The sequence below is a fragment of the Oxyura jamaicensis genome, chromosome 8 (assembly GCF_011077185.1).
Source record: "Oxyura jamaicensis isolate SHBP4307 breed ruddy duck chromosome 8, BPBGC_Ojam_1.0, whole genome shotgun sequence".
Taxonomy (NCBI): Eukaryota; Metazoa; Chordata; class Aves; order Anseriformes; family Anatidae; genus Oxyura; species Oxyura jamaicensis.
The window spans coordinates 25,906,779-25,925,320 of NC_048900.1; the positions used below are offsets into that span (position 1 = coordinate 25,906,779).

The 18,542-nt window shown below is 40.5% G+C and overlaps 2 long non-coding RNA genes across 3 annotated transcripts in view; both read left to right on the top strand.

The window, feature by feature from the left end:
* The first annotated feature begins 54 nt into the window (after window positions 1-54).
* LOC118171072 lies at window positions 55-9,045 on the top strand. Of its 2 annotated transcripts, none has more exons than XR_004753028.1 (3): window positions 55-332; window positions 3,006-3,176; window positions 5,334-9,045. It is a non-coding gene; the product is annotated as an uncharacterized LOC118171072 (long non-coding RNA). The 2 variants fall into 2 exon arrangements; XR_004753027.1 differs by having other exon boundaries at window positions 3,006-3,134.
* Window positions 9,046-10,848: 1,803 nt separating this feature from the next.
* The window catches only part of LOC118171073, a 19,070-nt gene continuing 11,376 nt past the window's right edge, over window positions 10,849-18,542 (top strand). Inside the window, exons 1-2 of the long non-coding RNA XR_004753029.1 lie at window positions 10,849-10,866; window positions 15,523-15,631. This is a non-coding gene — a long non-coding RNA (uncharacterized LOC118171073). The remainder of the gene's footprint in view (window positions 10,867-15,522; window positions 15,632-18,542) is intronic.

Sequence of the window (18,542 nt, forward strand, 5' to 3'; positions counted from 1 at the left end):
TAACAACTTTCATAATTAATCACTTTATTTAGGTATAATTAATGAAAACTTTGGCCTTTGCAATTTCTAGATTATGGAACTAAAAACAAGAAGTCACAGGTTTATTGAATGAAAGTAATGTCAGTTTTAATTGTTTTCCTAATGTTTTCCTAACTTTTCCTAACATGGCAAATGCTCAAGATTCCCGAGATGACTCAGTCCTTCAAGTTATGGAGCACATGAGGCAGGAAAAGTATAAAGATTCAGCTTCTTCCTAGGGTAGAAATGAGAAGCTTTTAAGTTTTCATCTATAAGCCTGAAGCTTAAAGAGATCTTATCTCTCTCAATTTCAGGTAAGGAATTTAATATTTTGTCAAATAAATTCAGATGTGATTATAGTTCTAAGGAATACTGACGTAGTAGGTATACATGGAAGATGTACTTGTCCTTTTCCTAGCTTTTTGTTTAGTTTAAAATATTATGGAAAAACATAAGTAGAAAATATAAGTAGACTTCAAATGTTTACAGGCATTAAATAGATGGTTAAAGAGCTGTTAATATCGTATTGTGTTGAAAACAGAGGATGAAAATACTATGCAACAGACAAGCAATATGTTGTCAGTTCTCATATTTCATACGATAATCTGGATTCCACAGATAACACCTTGCAATTACATGGTCCTTTGCCATTATTTCTGCCTCTGCTTTCAGGCAGCGTGTAGCAGATGGAAACCCTTTATATATTCAGGTGAGGACCAAGAGAGTATCAAAATGGCTCTGCAAATAATTTTCAAATAGAGGTAGGACTGGACTCCATTCAGGGAAAACAGAGAAAATAAATAAATTAAAAAAAAAAAATGAAATCGGGCATTAGGTCAGGACCACCGTGCTCAAAGTTGTTGCTTAGCCCAGGGAGGAGGGTGATGTGTTTCTCTTGTTCCTGATAACTACCTGGTTCTGCAAACAAACAGGTAAGTACCTTTCCCATAATGAATGCACTGCAAAATGGAATTGTTGTTTTTCCCTAAATGCATCAACCACAGAAATTTCAGTAAATTGAGTCTGCTCTTTCTACAATGCTGAATCAAAATGTCAAACCAACACAACTCAATTATAGGAGATGAAATAAAGCAACATGCTGAATACCAGCAAGTTATTTATGCAATACTTCAAATTGCCAATGCTGTAACTACCTGTGGGAAATGAGAACAGACAAGGGCATAGGTGGGGAAATTGACTCAGAGTAACTTATTAGCCAAGTTTTAGAATCCAAATTTTTTATCCCTTCTGAGGTTTATAGATCAGCTGCGCACCCTTCAGTCTGTTGCTGGTTTTGCTCTAAAGTATTTTAGGTGCAAAGAATGAGGGGAGGGAAAGAGTCACAATTCTTGTATTTAAGTTTTAAAATAGGTAGAGGAACTTGTTATTTTCTTCATTTTGCATGTTGCCATTCTTAAAACATAAAAATAAAATCCATAGTGAAGAAAGCATTGCATGTGAAGCATTTTTCTTCACTTTCTTGAGCAAATATAAAAACCTTATTTTAATGATGCTGAGAGATATGATGCAGTGCCTTTCATGGCATGTGAGGTCAGATCTGAGTGCTTCATACTGAATGAAAAGCCAGATATATTTCCAGTAAAATAAGTAGATTTATTTATGAGGAATGCAAGAAATTCAGAATCTCTCCACAACTAATGGGAGACATTATGTAACTCCAAGCAATACATTTGATATTAATGTAAAACATCATTTAAAAGTAATAGTAACTGTTTGAACCACAGCTGGGGAATCAATTCTTATGGTTATTGACTCTAATGAGTACAGGTAGAGGTCAACTGAGTAATATGGGTCTTTTAAAGAACAAGTTATTAGATTTTGTAATTTATGTATATTTCATCTTCTTTATTTTCTCTATTTCAGTGGGATAGCAGGAACTGGGAAAGCACAGGTTGGGAGGTCTGGTTAAATCTTGTGAAGAGCTAGGTAAAGTACACAAGTAGTAAGTCCTACAGATCTTTACCTCTAAACATACTGAGCCTGTACACAAGTTGGTGGCAAAGCCTGTTACAATACCATGGTAGGACTGTGATTTTAAAGATGTGTATACTATAAACACCTCTGTATGTTGATGCATGTACTTTTTGGGGCTGTCAATGTGGTCTGCATTGGTCTTGCTGTGCCTTAGTTTTCATTCTCACCTCTTCTCTCTCCAGGGCTGTAAGGGCCTGTATAGCACCACCACTCTGTGGGGAGAAGGGTTAGAGGAAGACATTCATTCTCTTCTCCTTCACATGCCTCTCTCTTCCCAGCAGAGCAGAATATGCTGCCTCAGCTGCAGTTGTTTAGTCCCAGGAGAGAGTTTTGCTTGAGATGGGAGTCCTATATGCTGAAAAGTAACTCTGCAGGATAGAGAAGTTCCCAGTAAATGCCATGTCCCCCTGTAATAGGCTTTGGGGTTTGTCATGAGTGACCCTGGTCCTCCAGTGGGATTGGCTAGGAAAAAAGGAGCAAAATAAGAAAGAAATGTACAATCCTCTGAGATTCTAATGACCTCTTATTTGAAAGCTGTAGTAGCACTGCAGGATGCTGGGGCAGTGTGACACTCGTTTGGTATCAGTATCGTGAAAAATCCAGCCTGTCTGTCCTAAGTCTCAGAGTCTAATGACTGCACACCGTGGCTGTGTTTACGACAACAATAAAGTGTGTGTGTGGGGAGACAGATGGAATGGAAATGTCCGTTTTTCTGCTAGAACTGAGAGAATATATGTAACCTCTGCTGGGAATAGCCAGTTCTTATGCCACAAGAACCAGGTTGTGAACTCAGTACCAGGCAGGATGAGACCCAAACTCCTCTCTAGCAGCTCTTGAGTTTCAGTCATATCCTAGCAATATTTTGTAATTTTGGCTAACAGATGAAGAATGTCAGATTTCATTCAAGGTAATTTTATAGCAGGGTAATTTTTTAGCAGTAAGATATGACCTGGACTCTAATGTGTTAAGTGAGTTCGCTTCTCTTTGATTAGACGGAGACTTGAGAGCACTCAGCCCTTTCCAGGATGGAGCTTTAGAGAGCAGTCAGTAAGAAGTAGCATGCTGTCTCCTGTATAGCTTTGCCTGCACCTACACGGCATTCATGATGAGGAAATGTGGAGGTAAACGCACCTAAGCCAACACATGAAGGATATTCATTTCATGTAAGAGACAAAAACAATATACACAAATTGCATTTCTCAGTTGATTTCTTTCTAGGTAAGAAATTTGAGAGTTCAATCTGAGAATGTGAAAACTTCATCTCTATAAACCCCTGAGTGGTGTGACCTAGTGTTTGGCCAACTCACATGCACACGCTGCCTTGGCAGACCTTAGAAGGCAGATAATTGGGAACGTATACAGCAAACAAGGACCTACAGAGAAGAATAGCACTGGCAAACTGTATGACAGATAGTCATGGAGCATTTTCAGGTGTGTTAACTACATTTTTTGGAAATAGCGTAATCAGGTCACCTGGGAGGGATAGGGAGTCTAGGTCACTAATGGGAAAACTGAGTGAAAGTGAGTTAATTACTGTGAGAGCAATTTGAAAAAATGGCTGGGGGATGTGCAGAGAGTTGAAAGGGAGGTAGAAGAAGATGGGGCTGGGGTTCTGCGATGGCAGGGGAAATCCCTAATTGTTACACCCTTTTCCCCTCTGACTCCAATTTTCATTCATGTGATCGACCATTATCACTTACTAGTCTTTCTTCCGCGTATGAATTTAAAGCATCAAGTCAGGATGGAAAATACCTCTCACAAATGTCATCTATTCTGTGGAGAGAAAAAAAAAAAAAAAAAAAAAAAAGGATCATAATGTTAACAGTAAATGTATGCCAGCCCTACTGGTAACAAGTAATTTCCTTCAAGTTCTAATGAATTTTGGGATGGAGATTTTTGGTCTGACTCTTCACTTTGCTGCTGATTAGCAAGCTAATGGGTGGCAGTTGTTGTAAAGGTCCCTCCGATGCATCCTAACTGGAGAGCTTGCTCCACTTGAGGAAAATAATGTTCCTTGCAGGTTATCAACAGGTGGTGTTTCATATTTATCAACTTGGCAACAGTAAGTTATATGAGGAGCTGAAGAGTCCTTGGTGGCAGCAGTAGCATTTCAATAATGTATTTTTCCAAGTTACTCAGAAGACTACAATATCTTTAAAAAAAATGTTTTTTTTTTTAAGTTGTTTCATTGAGCAGTCACTTTGTAGTGTTAGTCAAGGGAAGTGGAATAATAATTTAACTCGCCAAGTAATTGTTAATTATGAGCCAGCCAAAAATAAAAATGTCACAAAATGTTATGTTTTGTGCATCTGCATCCATATCTTTTTGGAATAGCAAAAGGAAGCATAAAGTATCCCAGGACAGAGAATAATAAAAGTGCAGAACTCCATTTCAGTGATATAATGAGACTAAATTAAATCTGGAAGTTGCCCTTGGGGTATTCAAACACCTGTAGAGAGGATTCCCTGGCAAATCATTGAGCTACATCTGAATGGTGTTCAGCATCCACTGCTAATTCCACACAGTAACATACAGGAAGAGGAAAAGGGAAATAGAGAAGCAACAAGCATGCACATTGGGAAAGGATGGAGTTGGAAAAGACTCTTTCTAAAGCAGACATGAGATAACAGAAAGGCTGCTGGAGGCATTAGTCCTTGGTCTGTCTGGTCGTTTACCTCAGAGATACAATCTGTAAAGCTGTATTGATCTGTCCTGTCAAGGGCAGTAGGGGCCCAGGTCCAGCTTTATCATAATTTGCAAAAAGTCCCTTGGTTCAGGCTGCTTTGGGACAAAGCTGTGAGGCGCAATGCCAAAAAAAAACACATAAAGAAAAAAAGAAGGACCAGGCAAGAAACAAAATGGTTTTGCACTTGAGGAACATGGGGCTTAGTGCTCCAGAGGGGATGTGGATATACCCCTGTAGCAGACGTATTCAGTGCAGGCTGCTTTCATGTTACCTATATGCAACTTCCACAGCTCACACTATCATTCTCAGCAATGCTTGCGTTAGTCACCCTTGTGACTCCCTTCTGACTTCATTTTTAATGGCAAATTAAAATCCAAATATGCACCCACTTCTGTGCTTTTTCTGGTGTCTAACACAGCAATAGAAATGTGACGGTAAGATGTGGGGGAAAGTTATTTCCAGTCTTTTCAATTTTTAAAAAATTTTCCTTGTTTTTTCTTCAAGATAGAACAGTGGTTGTATGGATTTCCAGTCCCACAGCATAAGATGATGCAGGGAAAGTACTTAGTGTTTTATTTTCTGGCTCATGCCTCCCCTAACATTTACATTTTTCCAATTTATCCTTCCCTTTCAGGAACACTATGTTCAGGTCAGTATGTAAGACTGTGGGGTTTGAGTGGAAAACACTGTATTAATCCCAGGTAACTTTCAGAATCTAAGCTCTTCTAAGCTTATTCAAGGTAAGTCTTGAAACCAATATGGGATGTGAATATTTTAACAAATATTTGGGTAACAAATAGACTTTCAAGTCTAATGACTAGGAATAATAGGATCCCACAGTATCAAAGCCACATAGCAGCCTTTTACAGAACAAATTTTGAGGGGGGCAGGAGTGCTGCACGTGCTTAAGAAGGAAACTGGAAGGGAAAAACCAGGGAGCATATGTTTCTCTGACAATTGAGGAGCAGTTACAGTATTGTTAAGCATAAATTGAGTTTGCAATGTTTGTCCATTATTTTGTGCTAATCGGGAGTGTAGATTTAATATGATATATATATCTTATTAAAACAAAAACATTGCCATAATCATCATTTCTTATTTTAGCATAAGGAAATACAGTAGTTTCATTGTGCAATTATATTACTGGAAGCAATTTAGATGTCATCTAATTTCTCTATAGAACTTAATTAATATGTGTCTTATATACCAGGAATATTGTTGGATCTTATAATTTCATTTTCAAAACACAAAAACTTCAGACACAGAAGCCTCAAATCCCTAAGCAGTTGCTAGCTCTGTGTTAGCAGTTTCATAGAACTTTCCTTGTTTACATTGAAATGATCACTTCTCACCTCACTGCCTCTGCTATGACTGCAGTTCCCAGGAGCTCTGAACATCATATTCTAAAACCTATGAGTGTCATTAGACAGGGCTCTAAGTATTTCTTATTCCATTGTCTTTGTTGATCCTGTGCCATTTCCTTCAGTTCAAAATCCTTTGTTCCGTAAGAAGACACTCAGGTCCATGACTAATAGAAGTGCACAGCCCTTTTAGCATGGAGAAGGATCCACAGCAGTACGGGGCAACTTGGTATGACACCTTTGGATGGGCAGCAGAGAAGAAAAACTTACACAAAATGTACGCAGCTGGTATGCAACCTTGAACATAGCTGGTCAGAGGCTAAGAATGAGGCAGCGAGGATTCAGGTAGATGTAGACTTGTGATATTGCGATTAGGATGAAAGGAATCTGGCTTTTCCTGTGGATTGCAATCTTCTGTTTACTGCTTTGAGATGCCCAGGGGAAGCAATTGCCCTTTAGCTGCCAATGTCCTGTAGCCGCAGATTCCACTTCATAACTGTTGACTCCATTTCTGTGGCATACCTGCATCCCTGGCAGATGCTGTTTGTAAAGCTGGACCTCTAGGGGATGATCAATAAGCAGGTCAGTAGAGCGATGGATTAGATGAGACGGTGTAGCAAGAGAGAACTGCTCTTCCCCGGGCAGCAGCAGCAGCACTCTCCTGCCAGTCAGAGCTTTGCTGCCATGTGTGATTTGCTGCCATGTGTGACAAGTGGAGAATTGGATCCTCACTGAATACATTGAGGCATTTTTCTTTCGTGTGTGTTGGGGCTGAACAAAATACCTAAGGGCTACCAGGAAAGTGTCGCATGTGGCAGCCAAATTAATTTTCTGTTTTCTATGGCATTTTCCAGTTGCAAAAAGAAACGAGAAATAGTTGGCTACAAGTATTTTCAGCTACCTCTATTTGATCTTCCAGATTGAAACAGTTTAGCTGGGTGCTAGAATATCAGAGCAAAATTATCCTCACCAGTCACTGCTCTGAGACCAGCCACACTGGGCTTCAGCTTGCACTGGGAGTTCCAGTAATACATGTGAAGTGTTTTTCAAACCTGTGTTTAAACTCCTAGGAGAAAACACACTTCTCTCACTCTTGGACGGTGCTGTGTGGCCCTGAGCCTTCTGCTCTGCATCTGTGATTCAAGAGTGCTTTTGTCAGCTGACAGCTGTAAGCAGAAGATGTCTGATGCTGTGCTCTAATGCACAGGTGTACATTGGTTCTTTCAGAGCCCCTGGTTTAAACAGCTTTAAACAATATCAGAATTAGGCCCTGAATCTTAACTAAGGATCCTTCAAAATTTGTCACTTTTCTGTCTTATACGCTTGATTTTCTCAAATAACCCTTAGCACGGATTTAATTATTTGTGCTGTGGGTATGCATCAAGGTCTAGGACAGAATGTCTGCTCTGGGCTCTGTGGGTCCACTCCCTTCTCCAGGACTTCCTGCTTGCTATCAGAGTAGACAGAAGATTGAGGGGGTTTATAAATCCAATGAGTTAGAGTATCTTGAGGACAGGGAAAAATGAGTTAGTCAAAGTACTTTTACGTAAAGGAATAATATTTTTGTCACCACTGTTAGAAGTGTCTACCACTTTTGAAGTACCAAAGTTCCATAACTTACAGGAAATGTACAATTACAGTAATCGTATTTTCATTCAAACCTTCCCATTTATTTTTTGATTCTGTTTCTGCGCTCCTGTCTCCCCACTTGTAAGCAGGCAAGAGTGGTCCTGGGTGTGCTGTAGTGGTGATGTTTAGCAGTCAGGCATTGTCTGCTCCCAAGTGCTTTGCTCCTGAAGCCAGCTGTGGTTGCTAAGGGACAGCAACCTAATTGACTCCGACTTTGGCTAAGCCAAGCATTTAAAAGCAAGAGTGAAGTGCTAAGGACAATGCAGCTCCCCTGCTGTCCACGTAGCAAACCAGATTCGGTACTAATGTGTTTTCTAGAGCAGACAGAGTTATTTGTTTGCTGTTCTTCTCCAGTAAATTAGATGTTACTGAGTGTTCTAGAGAATTACACTAATTGCTATGGTAATCATAATAGGAAGCAATTACTTTCAGCAAATAAGTATTTCACCTTCACAAATTTGTTTGTGACCACACCTGGCCTCACTCCCAGCTTTATAACAAATGTTTTGCTGGAAACTAGAAAAGAACAGCTATTGCTGTGTTCTTCCTTGGGGAGGGCTTGAGATTCTGCCTGCTGGGGTCTTCCTTCTTGCCAAACCTCAAGGACATAAACAGCTATTTAAAAACCTCATGATTTTTGTAAACAGTCTGATCATATTGACAGGGCTGTTTTAGGACTGCTTTTTATTTGTAACTGGTAGATCCATGTAGGCAAAAATGCAAAATACCAGGACCTGGGAAAAGGCCTTAATCCACGTGAAAACATGACCAGCTTGGTTTCACATGAGCTAATCCACTGTGGTGCTGTTACATTCCTGTCTAAGGACTTCTGTGAAGCCACTGATGTCAATATAGATTTAAGATAAAAAAATACAGGACAGAACTGTTTACAGTATTAACATACGATTGTTATTATGCTAACTGATCAAATTCTGTGGCATAAGAGTCCCAAAATAGAACGCCTTAGAGAGATATTAAATGACATTTAAAGATGAAATTCTTTAAGTTAACAGCATGCATAATAACTTTCCTGTGTTTTGTTTTTGCGGCAAGGCCTTTATTTTACCCAATACCACTTGATAAACTGTTTTTTTAACCCATCGTGTTTGACCTAGATTGAAAATTCTCTTTGATAAACAACTACAGCAGTGTTTGACTATTCACAGCAGTATTCCTCAACATTGCTAATGTTCATTAGAGCTGGCAGAATGAGAAATCACCACACTACTAATTACTAAGGTGCTGTGCTGCTCATATAAGGTGGAAAACATCTCATCCTTGTCTGGTGCTAGGAAAGATGGATGGTGTTTTCTGCTCTGTTTGTGCTTTCCAGTGTGAGACCAGCACTGGAAAATATTGAGGGGTACTACCAGCACGGATGTTTTCTTCTGAAGGTGTAGCTAGAGGATTTATGAGAATCGACGTGGTTTCCCATTGAGCTTGCATGTTCCAGAGTGTTGTTCTTCAGGGACTCCAGAGAAGCACAATCTGTAGCCGAAGGCTTGTATCAGCACAGCACGTTAAAAGAAAGTGTCAGGGAGCTCCCACTAACTTCATTCACTAAAGTTTTCACTGAAGTCCTCAACATGTAGTTGGTGGCCCAGCTTCTGTTTGCCAAGACTCAGTGCAAATCCAAAGCCCATAAAATGGGTTTAATCCCTCTAGCAACTGTATCATCTCTGCAGAGCTCTACAATGCTAAATCATGCTGATGTTGTTCACTGCTAGTTATTTCTACTACAATGATTTATGGTCCTGGGCCTGATAGCCAGAACAAGTGGATTCCCAGTGGGTTTGCTGGCTGAGAACATTTGCTGAGTCCTGAATAGCACAACACATAAACAGTTTTAAGGCCAGATTTGCTATTAATTTCTGTTTTGCTCCAAGTGCCAGCAATTTGCAGGAATAATTGAATTTACCTTGATATCTAGAGGTCTGCCTACACATTGTTATGAAAAGACATGACCTCACTCTGTTCTTCCTAGGAAAGTACCATCTCCAAACAATAGGTTAGCAAAGCCCTGCCTCTGTGCTGATATCTCCATTTGCTCAGCTTCAGGACTCTGCTATTGTGGCCATGTGGCTTACAGCCAGCCTGAAACACTGGCAAAAAAAGCTGAGGGAAAGAGCTGGGAAAGGGAAACAAGATGGGCCAGTCTTAACAAAACTGAAGTGAGGTTTATGAAACACACCATAGTATATTTCTTCTCCAACCCTGCAAGGTAGGCTATTTGCTGCACCTCCAGATACCTGGATGTAATTAAAAATCTTGCTTAATGTGATTGATGCAATTGGAGTGAGAATTCATCTTGCTAGGTGCTTTCTTTAAATGAAACCTAACCTACTTATACATACCAATTATCAGAGAAAGTGCATTGTAACTCCCTCAGCACAATTCCAGAATATGATTCTAATGTTTTAGCGCTTTGGACAACAGCATACTGCACATCTGGGTGCCATCTGATTTTAAATGATAAAAAAGTATGTGAACTGCCATTGTACACACGTTGTGTGTTGTCTGTACATCAGATTTCTGGTTCTGTTTATGTGGCTCAGAAGGGTAGAGGACTGAAATAAAGCAGCTTTTCCAACAAAGTCATGTAATTAAAAACCGACACTCAACCACCAAAGTATTCTCCAGTGGCTAAATGAAAACTGAAGAGTGTTGAGGGATATTAGTGATGTGCTCAGGCATTTCTGACTCCCAAATTAGAAACAATTGGAGTTAGATGAGGAAAAAGATTTCTTCATTCAAGTCAAATTTTAAAAGATACTGAATTATTTGAGTGAGGTAAATTCATAGGTAATGTGAAGGACAGCTGGGAATGTGAATTAATTAGCAATACAGATACATAGATCACGAAATCCAATTTGTTCAACAAAATTCTAGCATTTTTTTTTCTCTTCCCAGACAGCTAACGACTCAGATAATCTCTCTGAGAAAAAGCTGAGAAAATCCCCTTTTGATGAGCCCAAGTACTGCAAAAGAAGGCCTCCATCTGTAAAGCTTGGGTACTGCCCTCGCCTCATACACACCATTGACAACTGCTCTCTGGCTACTGCCCTGAATACACCACGCCACCAGCTCTTGGCACCTACATTTTCTAGGTTGTCTGTGATTTCCAGTCAGCATTTCCATCATCAGATCAAAATAAACAAATTGAAGCACAAGTGATGGGTAAGATACTGTATCTATTATTGCAGGAGCGGTCAGGCAGTGGGTTACTTTATTCCTGAATTTTTACAATTAGCCCTAATTCACAGGATTTTAATGTATCTGACAGATGGTATTATGGAGCACGTGCAGTCCTCCTACAGGGCTGAAACAGAAACCTCCAAAGGTAAAGACTGAGCTGTTGTAACGTTTGCTAGAAATGTGACCATTTGTAATGCTGGGCAAAAACCAAAATCTTATCTTCTGGGGGAAAGGCAAAAAAGAAAGCTTGTAATATTTAATGACTAGAGAATTACATCCACAGGAAATAATATGTGACTCTGATTCTTTCAGATTACCCAGAATCTTCCTGGAAGGAGCAGAAAGCTTATCATTTCAGTAGGCAAACAGTATAAATAATAATGAAGCAAATTTTCCTTTGAACAAGCTGCCGAACCTCAGTGTGTGTGAGAATGTTTTGGGAATATGGGAATTTAAAAAATGTTTGCCGAGTGTATGTAAAGACTCCACAAGAGTGGTTTTGCCTTTATTTTATGCAATGCAAATTTAATTCACTTTTGCTATTCATATTCCCTGTTCCAGTGAATAAAAAACAACTTAGACTTAAAAAAAATAATAATTGTAATAGCATGAAGAACAATAGACTTCTTTCTTTTGGCACCATGGGAAAGCTGCAATAACCATTTCTTTAAAGAAAAGACATAAATGTCATTAATTTAAATTACCAGGGAACAGAAGTGGGGGCTAGCTAACAAAGCATTTATTGTTATGAAACAAAAGCATTCTTTTATTCATGTGAGCATCAGTGATTCTGGGATAGTTAAGAACTCATTAAGAGGTTTAAGAAGCAGGTTTAGTATTCCAGTTTCTTTAGCATGATCTCAGTGACCTTTAATAGTTTCATCATGTCATGTGGTAACTTCATTACACAGTCCTGCTCCCAGGCTCTTCTGGGAGCCCTCCTACCACCTTCCTACCACCTCCTACCACCTTCCTACTTACGCCACCAGGCACCAGTGACAGCACTCAGGCGGTGTGTCCTCCTTCCCTTCCACCACAGCCCATTGGTTTTTAGCACCACTTACCTGCTGTGCACCTCCCTGATTTTAAAGCACATTTGACTATTTTTTCATACTCATAACAAGGTCAGGTAAGATGACTGCTGAATGCTTTGCCAGGGTTTGTCTCCCAGGAGCTTGCACAGGAGGCTTGAGAGGAGACTTCCCTCTACTAGAGCTACACCGACAGTCTCCAACTCAACCGCAGTTGTCCAGAGACCTGTTGATTCCAGTTCTGTAATCATTTCCACCTGTTTGCCTGGTGGAGCTTGCAGCCTCAGTATTCTTTTAATTTCCTGTAGTTCCTCTTGGAGTACTTCTAAAAATCACGGTGTTCACCAAGGAGCCAGTAAAACACTTGAGCAGTTTTGATTGTCACTGCTCTCCAGCAGAGAATGACCCTGGCATGCAAATGCGCTTGTCCCCTCCTTGTGTGCTCCCCTGCTCCCTTCAGCCAGAAAGATAAAAATACAAGTGAGAAAGTAAGCTGAGATCATGCAATACTCTAGGTTAAAAAGAAAAATCAGATTACAATACTCTAGGTTAAAAGAAAAATAAGATTTTAAAATAAGATTTTAATAAGAAAAATAAGATTTTAAAAATATGAACTAGGCTAATTTTAAGTTTATTTTAAGCTAATTAACAAAATAAAAAAAAAAAAAAAAAATCTCCCCAACCCAAACCCTGCTGTACAAGCAAAATAGTTAAAATACAGCAAGTGTAAAGGGCAATGTTTTTCCAGCACCAGGTGTTGACTGTAACATATGGCTTTCCATTCTGGGTTCCTTTGAGAGACCTGCAAATTAATTGCAGGTAACATCTACTGCTACAATTAGTCTCTTATTTTTAGAAGTCTATTTTTTTTTCTTCTTTATGGTATAATTGATAGTAATATTGTCAGTTGATAGGGCCTCCTTCTTCTTTGCAGTTTTAGTTAAGGATTGCTAACTAGAGCACTAGATAAGAATAGGATTTTGCATACGCTTCTCTCATTAAAAGCAAAAGCCAGTCAAGGGCAAAACAGCCCAACACAAGTTGTACATTGGCTCCCTGCAGTGTGGACTGGTGGAACAGAAGATGTTTTTTCATGCTGGTAATTGAGGAAGGGCAATGAATAGACAAATGTAAACTCTTCAGCAGCGTGTCTGTGCATGATTCACTATTCATTTCAAACAAGATTGCTGAATTCAGAATTTCTGTCTTGAACCCTTGCAAAGGTTCATTTCAATGCAGCCACTATCTCAGAGTGCCCACAACCTAGTACTTTGCAGGAAGGAGGGGGAAAAACAGTAGTAGATGGCTAGGGAAGAAAACAGTGTGCCAGTGGAGGAAGTTTATTTTTAATCTTAGTGTCTTTGTCCTGAAAGCAAGAAACTTGCTCATGTTTTGTAAAAACCAAGCAGATCTTTAGAAAGCAAAGCAAAACAGGTACAGCAGCAAAGACTAGATTTGTCTCACCTTATTTTAACTATCTAAAAATTAATTACACAGTTTCAGCTATTCATCCACACTTCTCTGACCAATGGAAGAAGACAGTACTCGGCACACAGCAATTCATCTTGGCCCAAGAGAGATATTTTACCCTGTAACAACATGTGTTCCTGTCATGTGCTGCTGGAAGGGACCCAGATGGCTGTCTTGGAGCAGAGGCCTGCCTTTCAGATATTTATAGGTAGGTAAGATGAATCCCAAATTGCAGTACTGCAATGTGCTTACTGTTAACGGTAGAGAAACACTGAAAAGCAAAGAGGTGTATTAAGATTTTGTCCATCTCTCACAGTTCCCACAAGTGTTTATGGAAGATATGTAATGCAGATCATCTCACGCTTTGGCAAGCATACTATAGCAATCTTACAGTACTGAAATCAGCAGAAAAAAATAAAACAAATATCCCTTGGTACTGATGTTGGTAAGCAGAGATCCAGAACTACCCATCATGAAAGCTGCTGCTGCCTTTGCTATTTGACCTCCTTCTTGCTCATAATGCTTTCCAACAAAGACATCAGACATTTGCACAGCATCAGGAGGGAGATGTTTCTGGTACATAGCTGTACATCTAAACTGGTGTAGCAGTGGGGAGGCATTTGAACTGCAAGCAATGGGTTGAATGGGTGAAATGATTGCCATCATTAAAAAAAAAATGCAGAACTAAAACAGCAGAGAGTTTGCCATTATTTCTTCTCAGTAGGGACAGAGGAAGTTACTACTCAGAGGAAGTTACTACCTCTCAGGAACTGACTAATACCAGGAAGCACAAGTACCGAAGACCACAGGATCAAGGTGTGTGATAGAAGATTTAGGTTTTACTACTGTAATAACGAAAACACTTTTACTCAGTAAAACAGGGCCTCAGTTCGGACAATTGAAAGGCCAAATCCCTAAATTCCAGCAGGATTGCCATTTTGCAAAGTCATCCACTGCAGATTCACTCTGGAAAGAAGCAGCTTTAGCTGGAGGTTGGAAGAGCGGGACGGGAGCCCATGTGATGTAGAGAGATGCAGGGAGGAGCTGCTCACTCATTGGACTCAGCCATTCAGGCCCGCAGCTACTGGGGCTTAGTCCCTTAAATAAACCCTTTCTTAAATGGGTATGGGTTTTCCATGGAAGAGTGCTTCAGCTATCTGCATAAGCAGGAGTAAAAGGCCCCTCTCCTCATCTGAAGGCCATGTCCAGAAGAATGCTATTAGGAAGTTGTTTCTGGAAAAGAAAAGCAAATCAGGTTTCATAGACTGACGTGAGTCTCATGTGTGTTTTATTACCCCAAACGGATTTCAATTGCAAAAAAAAAAAAAAAATCTGCACAAAATTCAGTTTCCGTTTGCACCCTTGCTGCCATACCCAGCTGGGTGCTGATGCCCAGTTGAGCAGGCAGTGGCTGTGATTACTGCCCTGCAATTTTTCGATTGTTTGTCAGACTGTGATGCAGTATGAAAACCCTATTTCTGTTAGGCTGTTTCAGCTTAAGTACTTGCACCATTCATGCCAGCCTCAGCTAATAACCCCATGCTATACCATGAACAATTTCTAAGTGATGGCAAGCTGTCCCAAAAGCAAACCCAAGATGTTCTGGAGAGGTGTAGAAACACAACCACCAGCTATGCTTTGGGATGGACCAAATGAAAAGACTCATGATACTGGGGCTAAATCTAAATCCCCTCAAAAAAACTGTGGACATAGTGCGTAGTCCCTCTAGAAATTGCAAAGATAGACAGGGTGGAGAGGTAAACAATCACGTGGGATGTTGGAGCAATTAAGGTTTATTTTTGGTGGTGACTGAGGGAAAAAAAAAAGGAGGGTGTCAGCATTTAGATGAAGGTGGGATAGAGGGAATATGGTGGCTGCCCCTGCACTGGGAAGGCACAGCCTGAAGGGCTCCTTGGCCTCTCCTTTTTGATAGGAGCAGGGGGCAAAAGCACACCGTGGATCCTGCACAACTTGGTTTTCTGCTGGTGTAGGTGGGGGAAGCAGAGAGCTTGCCCAACTGAGCAGAGCGTGCCACTGCTCACCCCTGCTCCTCCACCCACTGCATCCGCTGGGTTGTGTGTTCTGGAATTTGTCTTTGTTCTGATTTTAATTTTTCTTTCTGATTTTCCTCCTCCAGCACGGGATGTTTCCCAGCACTGAGCTCCAGACCAGCTGCTGCTCTGCCCCTCCATGACTGTTCCCTCCTACAGTGGCCTTGTTAAACAGGAATCAAACTGAAGCAGCAGGTAGGTTTTGCACTCTAAATTATGGAAACCTCCTCAGTGATTCTTTGCAAATCTCATTTCTTGTGCGTTTTACCATATGTGTATTTGCAAAGCACAAATCATATGGAAACACACGGCATGTTTAATTTAGAGATGTTCTCAGAGCTTCTTTGCCACAGACAGTACTCGCTCAAATGAGTAAAAAGATATATTCCATTCTGCAAAACTTAGTGGGCTGTTTTGTTAGACACAGAAAACACCCTCAGCAAACACTTAATTAGCGGCTATCTATCAGTTGTTACATTTCTCACTTCCCTTACATTGAGGACAGTTAATTTCAGTATTTATCTGATCTACTTGGGATGTACATGATGTGCTGAAGAGGAAGAGAACAGTAATGATGCTTAGCACTGAAACAGCACTTATTCCAGTTTGCAGCATAAATATTAACTGATTAATCCTCCCAAGAGCCCCAATGAATAGATTAATATTTTTATCTTTCAATTTAGAGAAATAGAAGCAGAGAGGTGAAAGTATGAAAAGGACACAGAGGTGCACGGATGTACTTTTCTAAGCTTTTTATAGCATATGAAATAGGTCTGTAGATGTTTATAATTCTGCTTACAGTTTACATTTAGATGTAACAGGAATACAAAACCTTTCCTTCCCCTGGCTTTAGTGGGAACTTGACAAATGAGAAATAGGAACATTCTTAGAATTTAACTGGAAGGTGAGAAAGCTAAGCTATCAGGGAGGATTTTTGTTCTAACACTTGTATTTCAAAAAGCATTAAAGATAGCAGAAACTTGGAGGCAGAATGAATAAAAATCAGTTACCTCGGTTAGGCACTGCTAATAATGAGAAGAAATAATCATCCTACTACTCCATGCGCTGTCCTGTTTCAGTATTTTTTGGGTTGCTTCTGTGCCAGGTATGGCTGCCCACACCACAGCCCCTGAAGCTGTGTTTTAAACCCAAACTGGGCTGAGCTGAGTCCCAGCACAGTTTCCCAGCTGGGAGGCCAGTGGGCTCTCACACATTCAGCACAGGTTTATCCTCACTGCAGCTGCCCTGCTGGTGTGCCCATTTCCCACCTGGTGTCAATGCAACATTTTGGGTTCAGCCCTGATCAGGGTTCCTGTGTGCCAGGAAATGGAAAGGGTGTTTCAGAGCTGCCAGCCCCCCCTGGCTCCCTACAGGTGTGCCCCCGGGCAGACAGCATGTTTCCCTGTATGCTCCTGCACCCCAAGCACATCAGGTCACCATCCCTGGGAATCAGCAGGTTGGGAGGGCTGTGTTATTCTGCCAGGCTGGCACTGATGTGCCTAAGTCAGCCCCAGTTACCAGCACACCTTTAGTTCGCTGTCCAGATTTGCCTTCAGGGTAGATTTCCCCAGCTCATGCATGTTGAAAAGAACCAGTACCGCAGCAAAGCATCAACCAAAGGCCATTCAGTCTACCTGAGGCTTATTCAAGACTACCAATTCACTGATGCTTTTTGGGCATGCTAGCAGGAATAAAGAGACCTGTTTATGGACTTCTGGTAGTCACTGGCAGTACTACCACTCTCCCTACAAAAAGCTCTCCAGTATTTCTTTAGTGACATTGAATATATTTAGTTCCAAAGAGTAGAAATGAATACCTTCTGCAATTAAGAGACCTCATTTTCTGATAGCATTACTAACCTGGAAGAAAAACTGAAGTGGATTTTATAGCTCATATTCCTCAAAAGATGCATTTGTCCTTCTGACAGAGGGACATATTGTTCTTAAAATCCATTTTAATGGAAAAGCCTCCCACTGCCTACCTCCAAGAGTGGATGTTTTCTGATTACCACTAATCAAACTCCAGGGCTGATGTGTTCCTATTCAAGGGAGAGGGGGATGAACTCATGTTATGGAAAGTGGAAGCAACATTAGTCAGGTTTTGAAACAGATGGGCTTAACTTGACTTCCATTGAGTTTGCAGAGTGTAAGGAAAAATTGATTTTAGATAGAGCGTGTTCAGTTGAGCGCACTGTTTTTATAGGTATGCGCAGAAGTACAAGTCCCCCTTCCTGGGCATGCTGTTTGCCATGGGCGTCCCCGTACTAATACCACACATGGTCCTGGGGAACTTTCAGCAGGCCCTGAGGGCAGCATGTGCCCCTGCTGCTGGGGACTGCCCAGTGCATGCCAAGCAGGAGAAGCTTGGCTTTGCCCAACACACCTGCACGCCCGAAGGAGCTGAGGATGCCTCCTCACAGTTCTCTGACTGCACACCAGTGTAAGGGTGTCTGGTGTGTATTGTCCAAGTTATGAGTTACAAATTTAATTGGCATGTAGGAACTAAAGTTAAAGAGAGATTAAAGAAAATAAAGCACATCATCAGTATTTAGTCACTCTTGGTTTAACAGACTTTCCAGGATTTTCTTCCAAAATGCTACAGGCTACAGGGTAACTTGGAGTTGAGGTGCAGATTCTAGTAACCAGTCCAGGAGGAAAACAATGAAATTACTTGCAGTGGTGTTCCAATAAATTTTAATTTCAGTAAAATAAATTGCAAGAAATCACAAGACAAAGGCTGCTAATGATTCACACAGTTTCTTTTGATTATTTATTTATTTATTTATTACAAAGACACCTGCAGAAAACATTGGACTTCAATTGCTAGTCTGATTTCAACTGGTGTCATTCAATCTTCTGGCAATCAGAGGAACCACGAACCCCATCAGTATAACTTGTTTTTCTTAAATCAACAAATGCAAGCATGTACTGGGGCAGTGTGATCAAGCTGACTCTCACTGCATCTTCAACTCACTCTGAACCATTCACAGGGGAGGAAGAAAGAAAGAAAGAAAAGAAAGAAAAGAAAGAAAAGAAAGAAAGAAAGAAAGAAAGAAAGAAAGAAAGAAAGAAAGAAGGAAAGAAAGAAGGAAAGAAGGAAAGAAAGA